Below are 16,554 nucleotides of genomic sequence, written 5' to 3' on the forward strand. Positions count from 1 at the left end.
CTGGGTGCTGAGCAGCACCCTGTAGCTCCAGCCCTAACTTAGACTGAGATGGAAGCTTCCTAAGGGCAGGCAAAGTGACCATCACATCTATTCTTTGTATCACTCTTCAGTGGCCACACTTTTGTGCCTTCTAACAACATTTGCTGCAATATGCTGCAAGGAGCAGTGAATCTGCTATGCTAAAAGTTCTAAACATTTAAAAGGTGTGGGGAAGTGCAGTGACCAAACAAGCCTAAAAAGTGATCGAAATTGGAAATTGGAAGGGGAGGTGAACCATGAGAGACTATGGACTATGAAAAACAATCTGAGGATTTTGAAGGGGCGGGGGGTAGAAGGTTGGGGTACCAGGTGGTGGGTATTATAGAGGGCACAGATTGCATGGAGCACTGGGTGTGGTGCAAAAATAATGAATACTGTTATGCTGAAAATAAAAAAATAAATTAAAAAAATGATCGATTAAACAAAACTGTTGCATGGGGAGATTTCCCAGAAAGACTTTGAGTAAATTAGTGTACACTATGATCTTTAAAGGGGGAAAGTAGACTATTTAGCATCTCTCAAGCTTTCTGATCAGAGAAGCCTTTGTTTATGGATTTTTCCCAGGACTGTACTTTATGGAAGGCTGCCTTCTATGTGGGTAGGTGCTCCATATTTTTTTAAACTGAATTGACATAGGATAAGTCTTACTCTTTTCATTTGATATTTGAGGACAGCCTATTTCTCCTTGTTTTTTTCTTTTCTATATTAACTATTCTCTTTAGATTTTCTTCCCCTGTAATATTACCATCCTTTCTTATCATTGCCTTATTAAGTCTTTCTGCCTTCCACACTGTAAAAATTGGGAAGGCAGTTTCACCACATATCCCCATGACCTCTCTCTTTTGGGAATGTTCATTAACAACCTTCAAGAATGGGGTCCAAAACCAAAAACAGATTCTTAATTATTGAGAACAAAATGATGGTTACCAAAGGAGAGGTGGGTGGGGAATGGGTGAAATAGGTGATGGAGGGAGTAAACCTGTTATCATGAGCACCAGGTGATGCATGGAAGTGTTGAATCACTATATTGTAGTAAAACTAATATAACATTATAGGTTAACTATACTGGATTTAAAAAAAAGAATAGAATGACGTGTCCGGAATGAATTTGCCATGTCAGAGGCAATCCAAACAAGGCAATCTAACTGGTGAGATTGCCACTACTGCCATATTTTGAACACTGCCTCTCTCCATCTGCTCAGGATCACATTGGCTTTGCTGGGAATTCATCACACGATCCTGCTGATTCAAAGCTAACTCAAAGTTAGCAGCCAATGGAGATTCCTGGCTCTTCTACACAGGGAGCTGCTTCTCCTGATACCCTATTTTTGCCATTTTCTTTTTATTTGTGTGTTTGTTTAAAGCAGTTTTATATGCTGAGTGAAATAAGTCAAGCAGAGAGTCAATTATCATACGGTTTCACTTATTTGTGGAGCATAACAAATATCATGGAGGACAAGAGGTGTTAGAGAGGAGAAGGGAGTTGGGGTAAATTGGAAGGGGAGGTGAATCATGAGAGACTATGGACTCTGAAAAACAATCTGAGGGGTTTGAAGTGGCGGGAGGGTGGGAGGTTGGGGTACCAGGTGGTGGGTATTATAGAGGGCACGGATTGCATGGAGCACTGGGTGTGGTGAAAAAATAATGAATACTGTTTTTCTGAAAATAAATAAATTGAAAAAAAAACCAGCTTTATAAAATTTTTTTAAATATAAATTCAATTAACCAACATATAATGCATTGTTAGTTTCAGGTGTAGAGTTCAGTTAATCATCAGTTGCATATTGCATAAAACAGCTATTGAGATGTAATTCACATAGCACAGAATTTACCCACTTAAAATCTACAATCCAATAGGTTTTAGTATATTCATAGTTGTGCAACTATTGCCACAATTAATTTTAGAAAATATCCATCATGCCAAAAAGAAACACTGTACCCTTTAGTCATTACCTCCCAGTCCCTCAACCACTCTGGACACAGGTGACCACTAATCTACTTTTTATCTCTTTAGATTTGCCTATTTGGGGCATGTCATATAAATAGAATCACATGTGGTCTTCTGCAACTGGCATCTTCCATTGATGTGAAAGGCTCATCCATGTTGTAGCATGTATCAGTAATTCATGCTTTTTTGAAACTGAAAAATATTCCATTGTATGGATATAGCACAATTTGTTTATATATTCATCACTTGATGGACATTTGGGTTGTTTCCATCTTTCAGCTATTATAAAGAATTGTGCTATAAACATTTGTGCTCAAGTTTTTGTGTGAACATATGTTCTCAATTCCTTTGGGTATATACCTGGGAATGGAATTTCTGGGTCCTGTGGTCACTCTATGTTTACCTTTTGAGGAATTCCCAGACTGTTTTCCAAAGTGACTGCTCCATTTTGCATTCCCGTCAGCAGCATACTAGAGTTCCAATTCCTCTCCATCCTCTCCAATACTTGACTTTTTGGAGAAAAGCAGTCATAGGGAGTGAGATGTGGTATCTCACTGTAGTTTTGATTTGCTTTTCCCTGACCACAATTGATGTTGAGTATCTCTTCATCTTTCTATTGGTCATTTGTATATCTTTGGAGAAATGTTTACTCACATCCATTGCCCAGTTCTTAATTGGGTTATTTGGCTTTTTATTGTTGAGTTAAAGTATTATTTTAAAAATTGTTATTATTATTATTATTTTGGAAGTTTATGACTAAGAGGGCATTTATTTTTTGTTTCTATTATGTTTAGGTTAGTAGGATTTGAAAAATTGGCAAGTAGATACTTCAATTAGCAATAATCGCGCCTCGGATAAACCTCATTGGCTACGATACTGCCACTGCGCAAAGCTGGCAAGTAGATACTTCAAATCAACACTTGAAATGTATTTTTTTCATGATATATATCAAGTTAAACAAAATGTGAAATGCCTTACTTAAATAACACATCATCATGAGACAAATTTCTGATAATTTTTCATGTTTTCACAAATTGGAGAAAGTTCATTTGAAATAAGTTGACTGCTCTCCTCCTAAAATTACATCACTAGCTTTAAAACATAACAAATATGATTAAAAAATTTTTTTTCCTTTTTAAAATTTATTATTTTTTATTATGTTCAATTAGCCAACATAGAGTACATCATCAGTTTTCGATATAGTGTTTGATGATTCATTAGCTGCATATAACACTCAGTGCTCATCACAATACATGCCCTCCTTAATGCCCATCACCCAGGTAACCCATTCTCCCTCCTTTTTGTTACCCTCAGTTTGCATCCCAGAGTCCAGAGTCTCCCATGGTTTGTCTTCTCTGATTTCTTCCTATTCAATTTTCCCTCCCTTTCCCTGTGGTTCTCTGTGATATTCCTTATGTTGCACATATGAGTGAAACCATATGATAATTGTCTTTCTCTGCTTGACTTATTTCACTTAGCATAATCACCTCCAGTATTCTTTATATATTCTGGATACCAGATCCTTCTTAGATATATCATTTGCAAATATTTTCTCCTATTTTGTACATTGTCTTTAACTTTCTTGATGATATCATTTGAAACACAAAAGCTTTGAATGCTGGTGAAGTCCAATGAATCTATTTTCTTTTTTGCTTACACTTTTGATGTTGTATCCAGAAGCCATTGCCAAAGCTAAGGTCACAGATATTTATACCAATTTTTTTGGTAAGCATTTTGCAATTTTATCTCTTTGATTAATTTTGACCTAAGTTTTGCACATGGTGTGAGATAGGGGTTCAATTTCATTCCTTTGAATGTGGATATCCACTTGCCCCCTTCCCATTTGTTGGGAAGGCCATTGAATGGCCTTGGAATCCTTTACCCCCATTGAATGGCCTTGGAATCCTTGTTGAAAAATCAATTGACTTTAGATATATGGGTTTATTTCCAGATTATAAATTCTATTCCATTGGTTTATATATCTATCTTTAAACCATATCATTGTGTCTTTATAACTGTTACTTTGTAGTAAGTTTTGAACTGGGAAGTAGTGAGTCCTCCAATTTTGTTTTTCTTTTTCAAGAACATTTTGGCTATTCTGAGTTACTTGATTTCCATATGAATTTGAGGATGAGCTAGTCATTTCTACAAATAGCCAGCTGAGATTTTGATAGAATTTCTTACCTCTGTAGATTAATTTGGGGAGCATTATCATGTTAACAATATTATGTCTTCTGATACACGAGCATGGGCTACCTTTCCATTTATTTAAATCTTTAATTTCTTTCAATAATTTTTATAATCTTCAGAGAAGAAGTATTATACTCCCCTTATTAAATTTGTTCTTAAATACTTTTTTGTCTTTGATTCTGTTATCAATGGAATTGTTTCTTTTTTTAAATTTTTTATTTCTTTTCAGCATAACAGTATTCATTGTTTTTGCACCACACCCAGTGCTTCATGCAATACGTGCCCTCTCTAATACCCACCATCTGGTTCCCCCAAACTCCCACCCCCTGCCCCTTCAAAACCCTCAGGTTGTTTTTCAGAGTCCATAGTCTCTCATGATTCACCTCCCCTTCCAATTTCCCTCAACTCCCTTCTCCTCTCCATCTCCCCTTGTCCTCCATGTTATTTGTTATGCTCCACAAATAAGTGAAACCATATGATAATTGACCCTCTCTGCTTGATTTATTTCACTCAGCATAATCTCTTCCAGTCCCATCCACATTGCTACAAAAGTTGGGTATTCATCATTTCTGATGGAGGCATAATACTTCATAGTGTATATGGACCACATTTTCCTTATCCATTCGTCCGTTGAAGGGCATCTTGGTTCTTTCCACAGTTTGGCGACCGTGGCCATTGCTGCTATAAACATTGGGGTACAGATGGCCCTTCTTCTCACTACATCTGTATCTTTGGGGTAAATACCCAGTAGTGCAATGGCAGGGTAATAGGGAAGCTCTATTTTTAATTTCGTAAGGAATCTCCACACTGTTCTCCAAATTGGCTGCAACAACTTGCATTCCCACCAACAGTGTAAGAGGGTTCCCCTTTCTCCACATCCTCTCCAACACATGTTGTTTCCTGTCTTGCTAATTTTGGCCATTCTAAGTGGTGTAAGTTGGTATCTCCATTTGGTTTTAATTTGAATCTCCCTGAGGGCTAGTGATGATGAACATTTTTTCATGTGTCTGATAGCCATTTGTATGTCTTCATTGGAGAAGTGTCTGTTCATATTTTATGCCCATTTTTTGATATGATTATCTGTTTTGTGTGTGTTGAGTTTGAGGAGTTCATTATAGATCCTGGATATCAACCTTTTGTCTGTACTGTCATTTACAAATATCTTCTCCCATTCTGTGGGTTGCCTCTTTGTTTTGTTGACTGTTTCCTTTGCTGTGCAGAAGCTTTTGATCTTGATGAAGTCCCAAAAGTTTATTTTCACTTTTGTTTCCTTTTCCTTTGGAGACATATCTTGAAAGAAGTTGCTGTGGCTGATATCGAAGAGGTTACTGCCTATGTTCTCCTCTAGGATTCTGATGGATTCCTGTCTCACGTTGAGTGAGGTCTTTATCTTTGTGTACAGTGTAAGAGAATGGTCGAGTTTCATTCTTCTACATATAGCTGTCCAGTTTCCCCAGCACCATTTATTGAAGAGACTGTCTTTTTTCCACTGTATATTTTTTCCTGTTTTGTTGAAGATTATTTAACCATAGAGTTGAGGGTCCATATCTGGGCTCTCTACTTTGTTCCACTGGTCTATGTTTCTGTTTTTGTGCCAGTATAATGCTGTCTTGGTGATCACAGCTTTGTAGTAAAGCTTGAAATCAGGTAACGTGATGCCCCCCATTTTATTTTTGTTTTTCAACATTTCCTTAGCTATTCAGAGTCTCTTCTAATTCCATACAAATTTTTGGATTATTTGCTCCAGCTCTTTGAAAAATACCTGTGGAATTTTGATTGGAATGGCATTAAAAGCATAGATTGCTCTAGGCAGTATAGACATTTTAACAATGCTTATTTTCCTGATCCAATGGCATGGAATGGTCTTCCATCTTTTGGTGTCTTCTTAAATTTCTTTCATGAGTGTTCTGTAGATCCTCGAGTACAGATCCTTTACATCTTTGGTTAGGTTTATTCCCAGGTATGTCATGGTTCTTGGTGCTATAGTAAATGGAATCAATTCTCTAATTTCCCTTTCTGTATTTTCATTGTTAGTGTATAAGAAAGCCACTGATTTCTGTACATTGACTTTGTATCCTGACACGTTGCTGAATTGTTGTATGAGTTCTAGAAGTTTGGGGGTGGAGTCTTTTGGGTTTTCCATATAAAGAATCATGTCATCTGTGAAAAGAGAGAGTTTGACTTCTTCATTGCCAATTTGGATACCTTTTATTTCTCTTTGTTGTCTGATTGCTGTTGCTAGGACTTCTAGTACTATGTTGAACGAGAGTGGTGAGAGTGGGCATCCTTGTCGTGTTCCTGATCTCAATGGGAAGGCTGCAAGCTTTTTGCCATTGAGGGTGATGTTTGCTGTGGGTTTTTCATAGATAGATTTTATGAAGTTCAGGAATGTTCCCTCTATCCCTATACTTTGAAGTGTTTTAATCAGGAACAGATACTGGATTTTGTCGAATGCTTTTTCTGCATCAATTGAGAGGACCATGTGGTTCTTCTCTCTTCTCTTACTGATTTGTTCTATCACATTGATTGACTTGCGAATGTTGAACCATCCTTGTAACCCAGGGATGAATCCCACCTGGTCGTGGTGGATAATCTTTTAAATGTACTGTTGGATCCTGTTGGCTAGGATCTTGTTGAGAATCTTAGCATCCATATTCATCAGTGATATTGGTCTGAAATTCTCCTTTTTGGTACGGTCTTTGCCTGGCATGGGGATCAGGGTAATGCTGGCTTCATAGAAAGAGTCTGGAAGTTTTCCTTCTGCTTCAATTTTCTGAAACAGATTCAGGAGAATAGGTGTTATTTCTTCTTTGAAAGTTTGGTAGAATTCCCCAGGGAATCCGTCAGGTCCTGGGCTCTTGTTTTTTGGGAGGTTTTTGATCACTGCTTCAATCTCGTTACTAGATACTGGTCTATTCAGGTTGTCAGTTTCTTCCTGGTTCAATTTTGGGAGTTTATAGTTTTCCAGGAATGCATCCATTTCATCTAGGTTGCTTAGCTTATTGGCATATAACTGTTGATAATAACTTCTGATGATTGTTTCTACTTCCTTGGTGTTAGTTGTGATCTCTCCCTTTTCATTCATAATTTTATGAATTTGGGCTTTCTCTCTTTTCTTTTGGATTAGTGTAGCCAATGGTTTATTGGTCTTATTGATTCTTTCAAAAAATCAGCTTATAGTTTCATTGATACTTTCTACTGTATTTCTCGTTTCTACCTCATTGATCTCTGCTCTAATCTTGATTATTTCCCTTCTTACGTGTGGAGTTGATTTGATTTGTTGTTGATTCTCCAGTTCTTTAAGGTGTAGAGACAGCAGGTGTATTCTGGAATTTTCAATTTTTTGAGGGAGGCTTGGATGGCTATGTTTTTCCCCTTTAGGACCGTCTTTGCTGTATCCCATAGGTTTTGGACCAAAGTGTCTTCATTCTCATTGGTTTCCATGAATTGTTTCAGTTCTTCTTTGATCTCCTGGTTGATCCAAGCATTCTTAAGCAAGGTGGTCTTTAGGTTCCAGGTGTTTGAGTTCCTTTGGAACTTTTCCTTGTGATTGAGCTCCAGTTTCAAAGCATTGTGATCTGAGAATATGCAGGGAATAATCTTAGTCTTTTGGTATTGGTTGAATCCTGATTTGTGACCCAGTATGTGGTCTATTCTGGAAAAGGTTCCATGTGCACTTGAGAAGAATGGGTGTTCTGTTGTTTTAGGGTGGAAGGTTCTGTATATATCTATAAGGTCCATCTGGTCCAATGTGTCATTCTATGTTCTAGTTTCTTTATTGATTTTCTGCTTTGATGATCTATTTCTGAGAGAGGCATGTTAAGATCTCCTACTATTAATGTATTCATAGCAAAATGACTCTTTATCTTGATTAATATTTTTCTTTTTCTTTTTTTTTAAAGATTTTATTTATTTATTAGACAGAGATCACAAGTAGGCAGAGAGGCAGGCAGAGAGAGAGGAGGAAGCAGGCTCCCTGCCGAGCAGAGAGCCTGATGCGGGGCTCGATCCCAGGACCCTGGGATCATGACCCGAGCTGAAGGCAGAGGCCTTAACCCACTGAGACACCCAGATGCTCCCCCCCCCCCACTTTTTAAAGATTTTATTTACTTATTTGACAGACAGAGATCACAAGTAGGCAGAGATAGAGGAGGAAACAGGCTTCCCACTGAGCAGAGAGCCTGATGTGGGGCTTGGTCCCATGACCCTGAGATCATGACTTGAGTCAAAGGCAGGGGATTTAACCCAGTGAGTCACCTGGGTGACCCGCTGATTAACAGTTTTCTTATGTAATTGGCTGCTTCCATATTGGGGGTGTAGATATTTACAATTGTTAGGTCATCTTGGTGGATAGTCCCTTTAAGAATTATGTAGTGTCCTTCTGTATCTATGACTACAGTCTTTAGTTTAAAATCTAATTTATCTGATATGAGAATCGCTACCCCAGCCTTCTATTGAGGCCCATTGACATGAAAGATGCTTCTCTATCCCTTCACTTTCAGTCTAAGTGTATCTTTAGGTTCAAAATTGGTCTTTTGTAGACAACATATGGATGGGTCCTGTCGTTTTATCCAATCTGCAACCCTGTTTCGTTTTATAGGCACATTTAGGCCATTCACATTGAGAGTGATTATTGATAGATACGTTTTTATTGACATTGTGTTACCTTTGAAGTCTTTCTTCTATAGATTGTCTCTATATTTCTGTTCAATGCTATTCTTAGGAATTTTCCTCTTTTATATAACACCTCCTTAATATTTGCTGCAGTTTTGGCTTGGTGGTTGCATAGTCTTTTAAGCCTTGCCGATCTTGGAAACTCTTTATCTCTCCATCCATTTTGAATGTCAGTCTTGCTGGATAAAGTATTCTTGGCTGCATGTTCTTCTCATTAAGTGCCCTGAATATATCTTGCCAGCCCTTTCTGGCTTGCCAGGTCTCTGTGGACAGGTCTAATGTTATTCTGATGGGCTTTCCTCTGTATGTAAGTAGCTTCTCTGTCCTAGCTGCTTTCAAGAGGGTCTGCCTACAATTGTAATTCTTCATTCTTACTATTAGGTGTCTCGAGGACTTTCGAGAATGTATAATCTTGGGGGGAAACCATTCTGCCTCTAGTACATGAACGCTGGTTCCATTTGTGAGATTGGGAAAATTTTCATGGACAACTTGTTCCACTATATCTTCTAGACTTCTTTCTTTCTCCTCCCCTTCAGGGATTCCAATAATTTTGACATTGGAATGTTTCATGGCATCATTTATTTCCCTAATTCTGTTTTCGTGGCTCCTAAGCTGTTTGTTCCAGGCTTCCTCCTGATCCTTTCTCTCTATCTGTTTGTCCTCCATATCACTAATTCTACCTTCTCTCTTGGTTACCCTAGCTTTTAGAGAATTTAGATTAGATTGGAACTCATTGAGAGCATTTTTAAATAATTTTTTAAAAAATTTATTTATTTTCAGCATAACAGCATTGAGAGCATTTTGAACATCATCCCTGGTGGCTTTCAGTTCTGCCCTAACATTGTGAACATCATCCCTGGTGGCTTTCAGTTCTCCCCTAATCAATTCCATTTGGTCATCCATGGCTTTCTCCAACCTAGCTATTGCCTGGATAATTGTTAGCCTGAATTCCCTTTCTGACATATTGTCTATGTTGATAGCCATTAGCTCTGTTGCAGAAGGCCCATCCTCTGTATTTTTCTTCTGTTGGGCATTCCTCTTCCTAGTCATTTTGATGAGAGATGACCGAATGGATGTAGCTGGATGTATCAACTGTGATGCAGTCAAGGTACACCCAAGGTGCACGCTTCTGAGCAATCAGGATTCCCCACCCAAATGAGAGAAAAAAGAAAAGAAAAAGAAAAAAGAGAGAGAAAGAAACAGGGAAAAAAAGGGAAGATAAAAGAGAAGGCTCAGCCCAAATGGGCCCCAAGGTAAGATTTATGAAGTATACAAACAAAAAGACTGATAAAAGTATATGACAAGAGAAAAAAAAGAAGAAGAACCTCATCAAAAAGAACCCCAAGTATAAGATTTATATGCTATCAGGACAAACACAAATACATAGAAACACAGGCGGAAGAAAAAGATGGGAGAGTGGTTATAAATTCTCAGTGTGGGTGAGGAAGTTTATTTTGATTCTTCCTGGATGTATATGAATCCTGACGTTTATAGTACCATTGTCAATAATAGCCAACCTGAGCTGAGGTAAACTCAAGCCCGTCTTGACGAATGTTTAGCTGCGTTTATGCAGCTTTGCACCAAGGGACTCAATTATGAACTTCCGCTCTCTCGCGGTTCCCTAAAGAGGGTTGCTGTTGACTTTACACTACTTTCTTTTGTTTACTTTCCTACCTGGAATTGTTTTATTAATTTTATTTTCAGATTGTTCATTTCAAAATGTGTTAAAATAGTTCTTTACATGTTAATCTTGTACTTTTTAATATTGCTAAACTCTTGTTAGTTCTAATAGTTTTTTTTTTTAGTAAATTCTTCAGAATTATCTATTATGTCATGTCTGAGAGAGGTAGTTTTACTTCCTATTTTCCAAACTAAATGTTTTTTCTAATGTTGGCATTCTAATACTAAGAACATAACTTTAAATTTATTTCTATCCCATTTAATTTTGTTTGTTTTATATAAACATATATTTTTATCCCCAGGGGTACAGGTCTGTGAATCACCAGGTTTACACACTTCACAGCACTCACCAAAGCACATACCCTCCCCAATGTCCACAATCCCACCCCCTTATCCCAAACCACCTCCCCCAGCAACCCTCAGTTTGTTTTGTGAGATTAAGAGTCACTTATGGTTTGTCTCCCTCCCAATCCCATCTTGTTTCATTGATTCTTCTCCTACCCACTTAAGCCCCCATGTTGCATCACCACTTCTTCATATCATGGAGATCATATGATAGTTGTCTTTCTGTGCTTGACTTATTTCACTAAGCATGATATGCTCTACTTCCATCCATGTTGTCGCAAATGGCAAGATTTCATTTCTTTTGATGGCTGCATAGTATTCCATTGTGTATATATACCACTTCTTCTTGATCCATTCATCTGTTGATGGACATCTAGGTTCTTTCCATAGTTTGGCTATTGTGGACATTGCTGCTATAAACATTTGGGTGCACGTGCCCCTTTGGATCATTACGTTTGTATCTTTAGGGTAAATACCCAATAGTGCAATTGCTGGGTCATAGGGCAGTTCTATTTTCAACATTTTGAGGAACCTCCATGCTGTTTTCCAGAGTGGCTGCACCAGCTTGCATTCCCACCAACAGTGTAGGAGGGTTCCCCTTTCTCCGCATCCTCGCCAGCATCTGTCATTTCCTGACTTGTTGATTTTAGCCATTCTGACTGGTGTGAGGTGATATCTCATTGTGGTTTTGATTTGTATTTCCCTGGTGCCGAGTGATATGGAACATTTTTCATGTGTCTGTTGGCCATCTGGATGTCTTCTTTGCAGAAATGTCTGTTCATGTCCTCTGCCTATTTCTTGATTGGATTATTTGTTCTTTGGGTGTTGAGTTTGCTAAGTTCTTTATAGATTCTGGACACTAGTCCTTTATCTGATATATCCTTTGCAAATATCTTCTCCCATTCTGTCAGTTGTCTTTTGATTTTGTTAACTGTTTCCTTTGCTGTGCAAAAGCTTTTGATCTTGATGAAATCCCAATAGTTCATTTTTGCCCTTGCTTCCCTTGCCTTTGGTGTTGTTCCTAGGAAGATGTTGCTGCGGCTGAGGTCGAAGAGGTTGCTGCCTGTGTTCTCCTCAAGGATTTTGATGGATTCCTTTCGCACATTGAGGTCCTTCATCCATTTTGAGTCTATTTTTGTGTGTGGTGTAAGGAAATGGTCCAATTTCATTTTTCTGCATGTGGCTGTCCAATTTTCCCAACACCATTTATTGAAGAGGCTGTCTTTTTTCCATTGGACATTCTTTCCTGCTTTGTCGAAGATTAGTTGACCATAGAGTTGAGGGTCTATTTCTGGGCTCTCTATTCTGTTCCATTGATCTATGTGTCTGTTTTTGTGCCAGTACCATGCTGTCTTGATGATGACAGTTTTGTAATAGAGCTTGAAGTCCGGAATTGTGATGCCACCAACGTTGGCTTTCTTTTTCAATATCCCTTTGGATATCGAGGTCTTTTCTGGTTCCATATAAATTTTAGAATTATTTGTTCCATTTCTTTGAAAAAGATGGATGGTACTTTGATAGGAATTGCATTAAATGTGTAGATTGCTTTAGGTAGCATAGACATTTTCACAAGATTTATTCTTCCAATCCAGGAGCATGGAACATTTTTCCATTTCTTTGTGTCTTCCTCAATTTCTTTCATGAGTACTTTATAGTTTTCTGAGCATAGATTCTGTGCCTCTTTGGTTAGGTTTATTCCTAGGTATCTTATGGTTTTGGGTGCAATTGTAAATGGGATTGACTCCTTAATTTCTCTTTCTTCTGTCTTGCTGTTGGTGTAGAGAAATGCAACTGATTTCTATGCATTGACACTTTACTGAATTCCTGTATAAGTTCTAGCAGTTTTGGAGTGGAGTCTTTTGAGTTTTCCACATTAAGTATCATATCATCTGCGAAGAGTGATAGTTTGACTCCTTTACAGATTTGGATGCCTTTAATTTCCTTTTGTTGTCTGATTGCTGAGGCTAGGACTTCTAGTACTCTGTTGAATAGCAGTGGTGATAATGGACATCCCTGTCGTTTTCCTGACCTTAGCAGAAAAGCTTTCAGTTTTTGTCCATTGAGAATGATATTTGTGGTGGGTTTTTCATAGATATCTTTGATAATATTGTGGTATGTGCCCTCTATCCCTACACTTTGAAGAGTTTTGATCAGGAAGGGATGCTGCACTTTGTGAAATGCTTTTTCAGCATCTATTGAGAGTATCATATGGTTCTTTTTCTTTCTTTTATTAATGTGTTGTATCACATTGATTGATTTGTGGATGTTGAACCAACCTTGCAGCCCTGGAATAAATCCCACTTGGTCGTGGTGAATAATCCTTTTAATGCACTATTGAATCCTATTGGCTAGTATTTTGGTGAGAATTTTCACATCTGTGTTCCTCAAGGATATTGGTCTGTAGTGCTCTTTTTGATGGGATCCTTGTCTGGTTTTGGGATCAAGGTGATGCTGGCCTCATAAACTGAGCTTGGAAGTTTTCCTTCCATTTCTATTTTTTGGAACAGTTTCAGGAGAATAGGAATTAGTTCTTCTTTATATGTTTGGTAGAATTCCCCTGGGAAGCCATCTGGCCCTGGGCTTTTGTTTGTTTGGAGATTTTTGATGACTGTTTCAATCTCCTTACTGGTTATGGGTCTTCTATGTCTTCCTGGTTCAGTTGTGGTCGTTTATATGTCTCTAGGAATGCATCCATTTCTTCCAGATTGTTAAATTTGTTTGCATAGAGTTGCTCATAATATGTTCTTATAATTGTTTGTATTTGTTTGGTGTTAGTTGGGATCTCTCCTCTTTCATTCATGATTTTATTTATTTGGGTCCTTTCTCTTTTCTTTTTGATAAGTTGGGCCAGGGGTTTATCAATTTTATTAATTCTTTCAAAGAACCAGCTACTAGTTTCGTTGATTTGCTCTATTGTCTTTTTGGTTTCTATTTCATTGATTTCTGCTCTGATCTTTATGATTTCTCTTCTCCTGCTTGGCTTAGGGTTTCTTTCTTGTTCTTTCTCCATCTCCTTTAGGTGTAGGGTTAGGTTATGTACCTGAGACCTTTCTCGTTTCTTGAGAAAGGCTTGTACCGCTATATATTTTCCTCTCAGGACTGCCTTTGTTGTGTCCCACAGATTTTGAACCGTTGTATTTTCATTATCATTTGTTTCCATGATTTTTTTCAATTCTTCTTTAATTTCCCGGTTGACCCATTCATTCTTTAGAAGGATGCTGTTTAGTCTCCATGTATTTTGGTTCTTTTCAAACTTCCTTTTGTGGTTGAGTTCTAGCTTTAGAGCATTGTGGTCTGAAAATATGCAGGGAATGATCCCAATCTTTTGATACCGGTTGAGTCCTGACTTAGGACGGAGGATGTGATCTATTCTGGAGAATGTTCCATGTGCACTAGAGAAGAATGTGTATTCGGTTGCTTTGGGATGAAATGTTCTGAATATATCTGTGATGTCCATCTGGTCCAGTGTGTCGTTTAAGGCCTTTATTTCCTTGCTGATCTTTTGCTTGGATGATCTGTCCATTTCAGTGAAGGGAGTGTTAAAGTCCCCTACTATTATTGTATTATTGTTGATGTGTTTCTTTGATTTTGTTATTAATTGGTTTATATAGTTGGCTGCTCCCACGTTGGGGGCATAGATATTTAAAATTGTTAAATCTTGTTGGACAGACCCTTTGAGTATGATATAGTGTCCTTCCTCATCTCTTATTATAGTCTTTGGCTTAAAATCTAATTGATCTGATATAAGGATTGCCACTCCTGCTTTCTTCTGATGTCCATTAGCATGGTAAATTCTTTTCCACCCCCTCACTTTAAATCTGGAGGTGTCTTCGGGCTTAAAATGAGTTTCTTGGAGGCAACATATAGATGGTTTTGTTTTTTTTTCCATTCTGATATCCTGTGTTTTTTGACAGGGGCATTTAGCCCATTCACATTCATGGTAACTTTTGAGAGATATGAATTTAGTGCCATTGTATTGCCTGTAAGGTGACTGTTACTGTATATGGTCTCTGTTCCTTTCTGATCTATCACTTGTAGGCTCTCTCTTTGCTTAGAGGACCCCTTTCAATATTTCCTATAGAGCTGGTTTGGTGTTTTCAAATTCTTTCAGTTTTTGTTTGTCCTGGAAGCTTTTAATCTCTCCTTCTATTTTCAATGATAGCCTAGCTGGATGTAGTATTCTTGGCTGCATGTTTTTCTCATTTAATGCTCTGAAAATATCATGCCAGCTCTTTCTGGCCTGCCAGGTCTCTGTGGATAAGTCAGCTGCCAATCTAATATTTTTACCATTGTATGTTACAGACTTCTTTTCCCGGGCTGCTTTCAGGATTTTCTCTTTGTCACTGAGACTTGTAAATTTTACTATTAGGTGACGGGTTGTGGGCCTATTCTTACTGATTTTGAGGGGCGTTCTCTGAACCTCCTGAATTTTGATGCTCGTTCCCTTTGCCATATTGGTGAAATTCTCCCCAATAATTCTCTCCAGTATACCTTCTGCTCCCCTCTCTCTTTCTTCTTCTTCTGGAATCCCAATTATTCTAATGTTTCGTGTTATGGTGTCACTTATCTCTTGAATTCTCCCCTCGTGGTCCCGTAGCTGTTTGTCCCTCTTTTGCTCAGCTTCTTTATTCTCTGTCATTTGGTCTTCTATATCACTAATTCTTTCTTCTGCCTCATTTATCCTAGCAGTGAGAGCCTCCATTTTTGATTGCACCTCATTAATAGCTTTTTTGATTTCAACTTGGTTAGATTTTAGTTCTTTTATTTCTCCATAAGGGGCTTTTATATCTCTCGAGAGGGTTTCTCTAATATCTTCCATACCTTTTTCGAGCCCGGCTAGAACCTTGGGAATTGTCATTCTGAACTCTAGATCTGACATATTACCAATGTCTGTATTGATTAGGTCCCTAGCCTTCGGTACTGCCTCTTGTTGTTTTTTATGTTTTGAATTTTTCCGTTTTGTCATTTTGTCCAGATAAGAGTATATGAAGGAGCAAGTAAAATACTAAAAGGGTGGCAACAACCCTAGGACAATATGCTTTAACCAAATTAAAAGAGATCCCAAATCGTGAGGGGGTAGAAAGGGGATAAAAAGAGGTTCAAAAAGGAAGAGAGAAAAAAAAGAAAAAAGAAAAAAAAAGAAAAGAATTAAAAAAAAGAAAACAAATAAGAAAAATATAAAATAGAAAAAATATATATATTGGATAAACTAGTTAAAAAATATTAAAAAAGAAAAAGGTAAAAGTCAAAAAAAAAATTACCAGAAGGCGAGAAAAAAAAAAAACAAAAAATGAAAAAGAAAAAAATCAAATTAACTGCAAGACTAAAAAAAATCACAGGGAAAAAGCCATGAGTTCCGTGCTTGGCTTTCTCCTCCTCTGGAATTCTGCTGCTCTCCTTGGTATTGAAACCGCACTCCTTGGTAGGTGAACTTGGTCTCGGCTGGATTTCTTGTTGATCTTCTGGGGGAGGGGCCTGTTGTAGTGATTCTCAAGTGTCTTTGCCCCAGGCGGAATTGCACCGCCCTTACCAGGGGCCAGGGTGAGTAATCCGCTCGGGTTTGCTTTCAGGAGCTTTTGTTCCCTGAGCGCTTTCCGTAGAGTTCCGGAGGACGGGAATACAAATGGTGGCCTCCTGGTCTCCCGCCCGGAGGAGCCGAGAGCCCAGGGCCCCACTCC

At 38.1% G+C, this 16,554-nt stretch overlaps 1 protein-coding gene and 1 pseudogene across 6 annotated transcripts in view; both read right to left on the reverse strand.

Moving 5' to 3' along the window:
* The window catches only part of KIF6 (kinesin family member 6), a 518,420-nt gene that overhangs the window by 168,073 nt on the left and 333,793 nt on the right, over positions 1-16,554 (reverse strand). The window lies entirely within an intron of this gene.
* On the reverse strand, positions 2,768-2,881 carry LOC131834874 (U4 spliceosomal RNA; annotated as a pseudogene).

Source organism: Mustela lutreola, chromosome 6 (genome assembly GCF_030435805.1).
Source record: "Mustela lutreola isolate mMusLut2 chromosome 6, mMusLut2.pri, whole genome shotgun sequence".
Lineage (NCBI taxonomy): Eukaryota > Metazoa > Chordata > Mammalia > Carnivora > Mustelidae > Mustela > Mustela lutreola.